Here is a 7,208-nt window from a genome sequence, read left to right as displayed (position 1 = left end):
CGCTCGAGCTTCGGAGGCAGTTCGAACTCCGAAGGGAGGCGAGCCCAGCGAGCCGGCGCGACTGCGCGCATGCGCTGCCAGACAAGCGGCTGGCTGAGCGAACCGCCGAGATTGCGCCGCCATTGCGCAACGACCGCGCCGCGCCAACTCGGCGGAACCGACTGATAACAGCTCGTCAAGTTCGTCGAGCACTTTCCTTGTGGGTTCCAAGTGAACATCATCAGAGCAGTTTCGTGAACTTCAACAATCCACGAACTTACCGGTGGAAAGATACTCGCGTTCCTTTCGAAGGTTTCTTTTTGCATAGCGCGCAGATGTGCGGCCTCGCGTTAACGCTAAACTAAACCATATACCCGGCTTCGCTGGTGGGGCGCGGCTGGGCGCGGTTGAGGAATACGAAACTGCGCAACCACCAGATTTCCGAGATTTCTACAGAAGGGAAGTTAATGCAGCGTAATGACTTTATTGCTTTTTATAAGCGTTAGAATAGCTCAGAATATAGTTTACAACGTTAAATTATCACTGTTTATATTGCTGAGAGTTTACACTCTTCGCGTTTACCGCGTTTACCATGGCGACGTTGCTTTCTTTCTCTCGTGTTCTGTCGCTCTCTTTCGCGATCGTTCACTCGGGACCCAGGATGTCGGCGCACGGGATTTGCCACTCCTCCTCACCCACCTTTACCCCCTGGTGCGTATAGACGACTTTATTACTTGCAGCATTGAGTGCTTTGGTATACAGAGATCAAAGTGAACACCGAAGGACAGAAGCGGGACATGATGTTTTGAAATCGCAGCTTATTTGAACGCATGCGTCCCCTGCTGAAGGCGTCTGGCTGTGCTCTGTTGCAGACGTCATTTCGACTGCGTGTACTCTGATGTAACGTCAGTCAGTGTTTACACTCGGCTAGCTATCACTCGGCTTTTTATCTCATGTGCGAAACAGACGTAGAAACCAGCGCCTCGTCTCTTTCGGATATTCAACCTCCAGCCCCCTGGCTCCCAGCGTGCTTACCGGCGCAAACCGTTCGACGTGTTGGATTCGTGGGCTCGTTCGAAGAGGCGTTGTTTAACGCTCACGAGTCGCTGAAGTGTTACCGGAGCTTCTCTTTCCGAAAGTCGCGATCGACGCTGGGCTCTGAGCTGGTACTTTTTTCTTCCCTGGTAGACTAAGAGTGCCGACCATTCATCTGTGGTGCCGACTGGCGCCGTACGAAGTTGAGAAAAGCTAGCGAGTCTGTCAGATTTTCGTGACGCCGCCCAACTGCTCTGCTACCGGCTGCGCTCAACAAATAAAGTAAAAAACAAAAAACAAAAAACGCGTTTTTTTATTTAAATTTTTTTTTTTTTTGCCATGTTTCATTTTAGTCGCTGCAAACTAAATCGCGGCCGTACGTCGGTTGACTCCCGATTACTGTCTCTACATCGTAGATTGTCTCACCACACTGGTGCCTCGTTGGTGTGATCTTATTCTGATATCGTTACATCTTGCTTTTTCATCTTGGCACACTTCTAGACGACCTTCTACGCGTTTCACTCCTTGTCGACATGTCGCTGGTGTTAGAGACAAATCTGAAGTCGCTGTTGGCTCACTCCTTGGTGCACATATTTCATGTTCAACATCAGGTATCTGAAGGAGGCGCCATGAAACCCTGGAGTTTGTTTAGAGGCACCTCAACATACTATATACAAGTGTCGTTTTGTGTGTTATAGTTTCCTACAAAACCGAATTGCACTTTGTTCGTAATATACCCTATAACTGTTCACAACCATTAAAGTTGCTATGAGACATTGGCCACGAGAGGTGACTCGGCCAACGCAGCCTGAAAATTCCTCGCATAATTTTCTTCATGGCTTATTTTGGACATTGACAAATTTTCTTGTGAATAATGAGTGTTATGCACATGTGTTCTACTTTTCGTACAGGTACTTCAGTTAGATAAACCCCAGCAAAGGCAGCAAGACCGTCTTATGGGGTCACACCAAGGATGACTGCATTCCTGCTCGAGTCCCGAGTCTTGTCACCAAACTTCAATGAACAAAATGGTACATTCCGTTTCCTTAACCTTTTCTTCTGAAATGTGTTATTTTTTTATTGTTGCTTTTTCTATTGAAAAAAGGGTAGTACAACGTTTGAACACCCAATTTTTTTTTTCTTTTTGTAAAATGTGTAGTACATCGTTTAAACACCCAAGCGTTCATAAATGGTCTCTGTACCAGACAATAGGGTGTCTTATACTCTGTTTCATACTTAGCGTGCAACGCTGTCAAAGGTACTAAAGTGGTGCGCATGAAAAAATAGAAAAAGTGTTACTCCGCGCGTTTCGTGGACGAGTGGTAGAAGGCGCTGCTCTGGCGATATTGACGTCTCGGTGGCCGTGGTTCGAACCCATTTTACGCCCAAAGATTTTTAATTTTTTTTTTCTTTTTTAGACATACTTTTTGTGCAAGATTGTGCGCATTGACGAAGTGCATATTTCAGTTCCTCCTTCTTGATTTTTATTTATAAGTCGCCGAGAGGCCAGATTTCTACCATCTGGTCTGCCGCTTTGCAAGTGTTATTTGCCTCCAGCACCGAGTTATATTTTTCTTTCGTGCAGCGTGGAATGAGGAATCGCCCTGATAGCGGCCTTGTCCGATAATTTATAATAACACATTAACGACAATAGTTGTGGCCTGTACAGTTTATTTTGAAATAGCTGTCAAGGGTAGGAATCTCCCTCTCGGAGCACTTGCAATGCACCTTCAGGCGAATGGCGTTCTGTGTGAACTCGTCATGCTTGACGGTCCCCGTGCTCGAAACTTTCTTGTTGCGAGGTCTTTGCTTCGGGGACGCCACCTTGCCAGATAGGCACTGTGCCTTGCACTTTGCGACAGTACTGGGCACACTCCAGTGTCGTTACTGGCCGTCTCCAGGACTTCACGACCGAATTCTCCGGGGAATGTGTTCTTATACTCCCGTACACATTGGCGATCATCTGCTTGCACTCTTTCAAGATTTTCGCACAACGAATCTTCGAAACATCCGAGCAGGAAAGGTACTTGAGCTTGCTGCGTAAGACGCCATCTTCTCAAAACCAGCGGCTGCCACACGGATGAACACGAAAACAATTTAAGGTGGTTCACATTATCTTTTCCTTTTTCTTGAAAAACATTTGTGCTCCGTTGAAATCATAACGCCACTATCAGTTACTAGCCTCGAGGAGGCACATTTTCCGACTTTTTAAAATTTTTCCGCAGGGGACGCACTATCTTATGGGGCGAACGTAGGCACGGTCAGCAATGCAAACCGGTGCGCTAGCTTTGACTGCGTTGCACTCTATATATGAAACAGAGTATAGGATCGCTTCAGACGGGGCAACCTTTCCAGCAATTTTGGGGCTGCTGGCGGGTTGTTCCCTAGTTTTCCCTAGATCGACACGAATTGCTGAGATTGGGTCCGGCTCGAAGCGGACGAGCAACTCTGACTACTCGGAGATGTTTGAAGCGGCAGCAGCCAATCAGGAATGCAATATTTTCACGTGACACCCCTGTGGTCGTGATGATCAGAACTGAGGACTTAGTTCTGGTTTGAAATGGATCATTTTTGAAAATAAACTGTTTCAAAAAGACGAGTTAGTATTCTCAGCACAATTTAAAGATATAAAAACATGTTTTTAGGATATAACTGTGTGTCTAAATACTGTAAGAAAAATAAAATTTCATGATGATGATGGCAAGTCGTAGCAATTCGGTTGCTGCATGTGAACGCGGGCGGCCCGTGTTGCTGGTGTTGCGACATGAAGTTGGTGGGCGAAATTGTTCCGTCTGAAGCGGGCTTTAGGGAACTGAATTCAAGGGCCGTGGAGCTCTGGGGGCAAGCCCACCTGGAAACATTTTTTTTTCTTTTTTGCCTTTTTTAGTATTTAAATAGATATATATATATACATATATACTTTTTTTAAGTTTTAACATATAGATGCATAATTTACACACTAATTCATTTTCAGAAGCGCTTTTATTCACACTCTGTGGCTTTCTAGTGCTTGCAATAGCTTCTCGGTGAGCTAATGCCAGCTCTGCAAAGTGAGAGGGATCTTCCCACGCTTTGCAGGCTGTAAAGCTGTGGCTTGCACAGCTCTAGTGTGTCACACCTCGCTCACTGGCTCCATCGCGAAGCATAGGTGCTTCATGAGTCGCGCCACACCGTAAGCCCAAAAAACGGTTGGGTGACAAACCTGGGACCATTTGTCACTGCACTCAGCTATGGTATGGTGGCATGGTCGGGGCATGAAGCAGGGGTACAGCTTGGATATGCTGATCTTCATGACATTTTAAACATATTTTTCATTACTTTTGTGTCGAGTTGTCAGCATTCTAAAGGTGAGAAAGCAAGCAGCAGCGACAGCAAGAAAAGAAAAATTTAAGACCGCTTTCACCAAGAATCAATTACGAGCACTAGAAAGGCATGGAGTGTAATTAAAACGCTTCTAAAGGTGAATTAGCGTATAAATTAAGTACTTGTGCCTCAAAAATACAAAAAAAATGTAAATATAGTTATAAGGATAAAAATATACACACGGAGAACTTAAACCAAAACTACAGTCTGTAAGTTTGAAATTTGACACCTTAAACCACTTCGCCACCACCCAATTTTATTTCCAGGTCGTTTATCGAGGTATATGAATTTTGTTTGGAGCTGTCGGCTGCAAGAGAGATTGCCTTATTTTCATTTACTTTACTATTCCCACCAAATATGACAAGTGATAAAGAATAAAACCTCATTTGGTTGGCCGAGGCACTGTGCTTGCATCAAGGCAAACTAGCCTGTCTTGCTGGGTTCATATTTTGTTTCATCACCTGTTTAGGCCTCTGTTGTCGCTCATCAAAAGAAGAAAAAAAAACTGACTAATTCTGACTTATTCTGGTGTGCAGGTACCCTTGGCAGTAAACTCTGCTAAATGGGTCAAAATATAGATATTTTTTTTAGCAAATATGCATCGTTTTAGCAAAATGAGCTACACTATTTGACTAACGTGAAACAGAACGAGCCTCTCCACTTGGGTCTTTTTTCATCTCTCGCAGACACTATTTCCTGCTTTTTGTGGTTTGTATCAGACTTTTGTATTCTGTCCGGCCAAAGCATCTGTGTTACGCTAAGACTGGGTTCTTTAGGATATCTACAGGTATTCTTCGCAGCAAATGGCTTCCAATCAGGAACACGAGTTTGTTCTCGGCCACCGAGAGCAAGTATTTTCAAGGTGAGCTATTGCCCGCCTATATGAGTTTTGTATTTCATTCCTCTTGAATGCCATAACCTATGTGTAGTGGTCTTGCATTAGTATTTTGTTGTCTCTCTTCTGCAAAAACACCCAAGTTTGACTAAGACCAGGTTCTTCCTGATACATGCAGGTCTTGGTGGCAAGCACCAGTCAATCAAGGTCAGAAGTTTGCTCTTTGCCGCGCATGGCAAGTGTTTTCAAGGTGAGTGATTCACGCCTATCTGGGTTGTGCATTTCATTCCTCACAGACACTCTATTTCCTGTCTGTATAGTGGCCTTGTTTCAGGCTTTTGTGTGTCTGTCCGGCCAAAGCATCTGTGTTAGACTAATCTTTAGGACATGTGCAGCAATTCTTGGCAGCAAGTGGCTGCCAATCAGGAACACGAGTTTGTTCTCGGCCACCAAAAGCAAGTATTTTCAAGGCGAGCTATTGCCCGCCTATATGAGTTTCAGCATTCATCAAGGAGCGCAAAATCAAAGCCCGGGGGTTGGCCATTGCAAAAATGTTGACTCGGAAGCGCATAGGGAGGAAGCTTTATAAAAGTATCCACCTGCTTCTACAAGACAAACCAAAACTAAGAATGGGGGTTCCATTTGAAAAAAAACAAAACAAAATTGTCAGCCCGAATTAACTCGGGGGCGGCACTGAGCAAACAAGCCACGGTACGAGTATGCTTGGTTCAGGCGTTTGTAGGGATGGTAGATGATTCGGTGTTTTCTAAAAAAATTTTTTTTTTTCTAAAAGTGTGGTGGTCGAATATTCAGGGATGGGCATTGAGTCGGGATGTTAAGGTAAAAATTTCATCCACATGCCGGGATTCATGTGCCTTGTCCCCCTAGCGAGGGGGACAAGGCCTTCAAAACTTTGGGTTCGCAAAAGGGGTGCATCAGTATTGACGTCTCATTTTACATCATTCGTCTCAATTTAAAACGCACTATAAACGACATGCCTGAGATTCGTTTGGGTGCACTTCCTCTCAGCAAGTATATGGTTCTGTCTCAAAAAGGTCTAATCTGATGTTGACCGCTCCTCAGGTCTCCACCGACGATTCATCAGGACGAGACCCGACCGGGACACTAGGGAGGAACGGCTTAAGCAAGGGAGGCTGCATATACGACAGCTTCTTGCGGGCAAGAAACGAAAATAGATAGATGGTCTATGTTTCATTTGCTATGCCTTTTGGCGTACACATTATGTTTGTTATGTTTCAAGATTCCTGCAGAGTTCTGTTTCAACAATTGTAAAATACCGAGCATGCGCCCAGGTCGCAGAAGCGCCTACCCTCTGATTCGGAACGATCCGCAAATAAGCAAAGGGCATACCAGACACCCATCCACCTGTTTTGAGCCATGCTCAAAATATTGAAAGAGCACATCAAGCGTCAGGTGCTGTGGCGTATTTGCCACAATAGCGCCAGTCGCAGGGCTGACAGATCCGTGACTGGCGCAAGCCATGGCATGGCCTTTGGGAATCAGGGAATTGAGATTAAAGAAGTAGCGCAGAAATTGGAGGCGAGTGGTGAAGGTGAGCAGAGTTAACAGAAAACAAGGATGAAGGGAGTTCCGTCGCATGAGGCATCTGTGTCCCGTGCATGTAATTTTGAGTGTGCTGTAGGTGGCTACCCAAAAAAATTGTTACTTGGACGTAACTAATCGCAAACCTCTCTTGCAGTTTCCATGGCCCACAAGCCAGCCGGCGCCAGTTCGTTCTCGTTCAAAGGTGAGGATTCTAGATTTTCTAGATTGCTCTGAAGCAGCAATACTGAAGCCAGAGAAGCGGTACGGCATATTTAATTGACAAAACGACTGAGGACGCTTTCACTGAAGCTTGTTTTGCTGCAATACACGTGTGTATTGCAGCAAAACAAGCTTCAGTGAAAGCGTCCCTACTCGTTCTGAGCTCCGTCAATTAAAGGTGCCGTACCTGTTGTCTGTCTGGCTTCAGTGT

The sequence above is a fragment of the Ixodes scapularis genome, unplaced genomic scaffold (genome assembly GCF_016920785.2).
Source record: "Ixodes scapularis isolate PalLabHiFi unplaced genomic scaffold, ASM1692078v2 PGA_scaffold12__126_contigs__length_90152505, whole genome shotgun sequence".
Taxonomy (NCBI): domain Eukaryota; kingdom Metazoa; phylum Arthropoda; class Arachnida; order Ixodida; family Ixodidae; genus Ixodes; species Ixodes scapularis.
The sequence above is the reverse complement of the archived record's forward strand: the minus strand, read 5'-3'. Positions refer to the sequence as shown.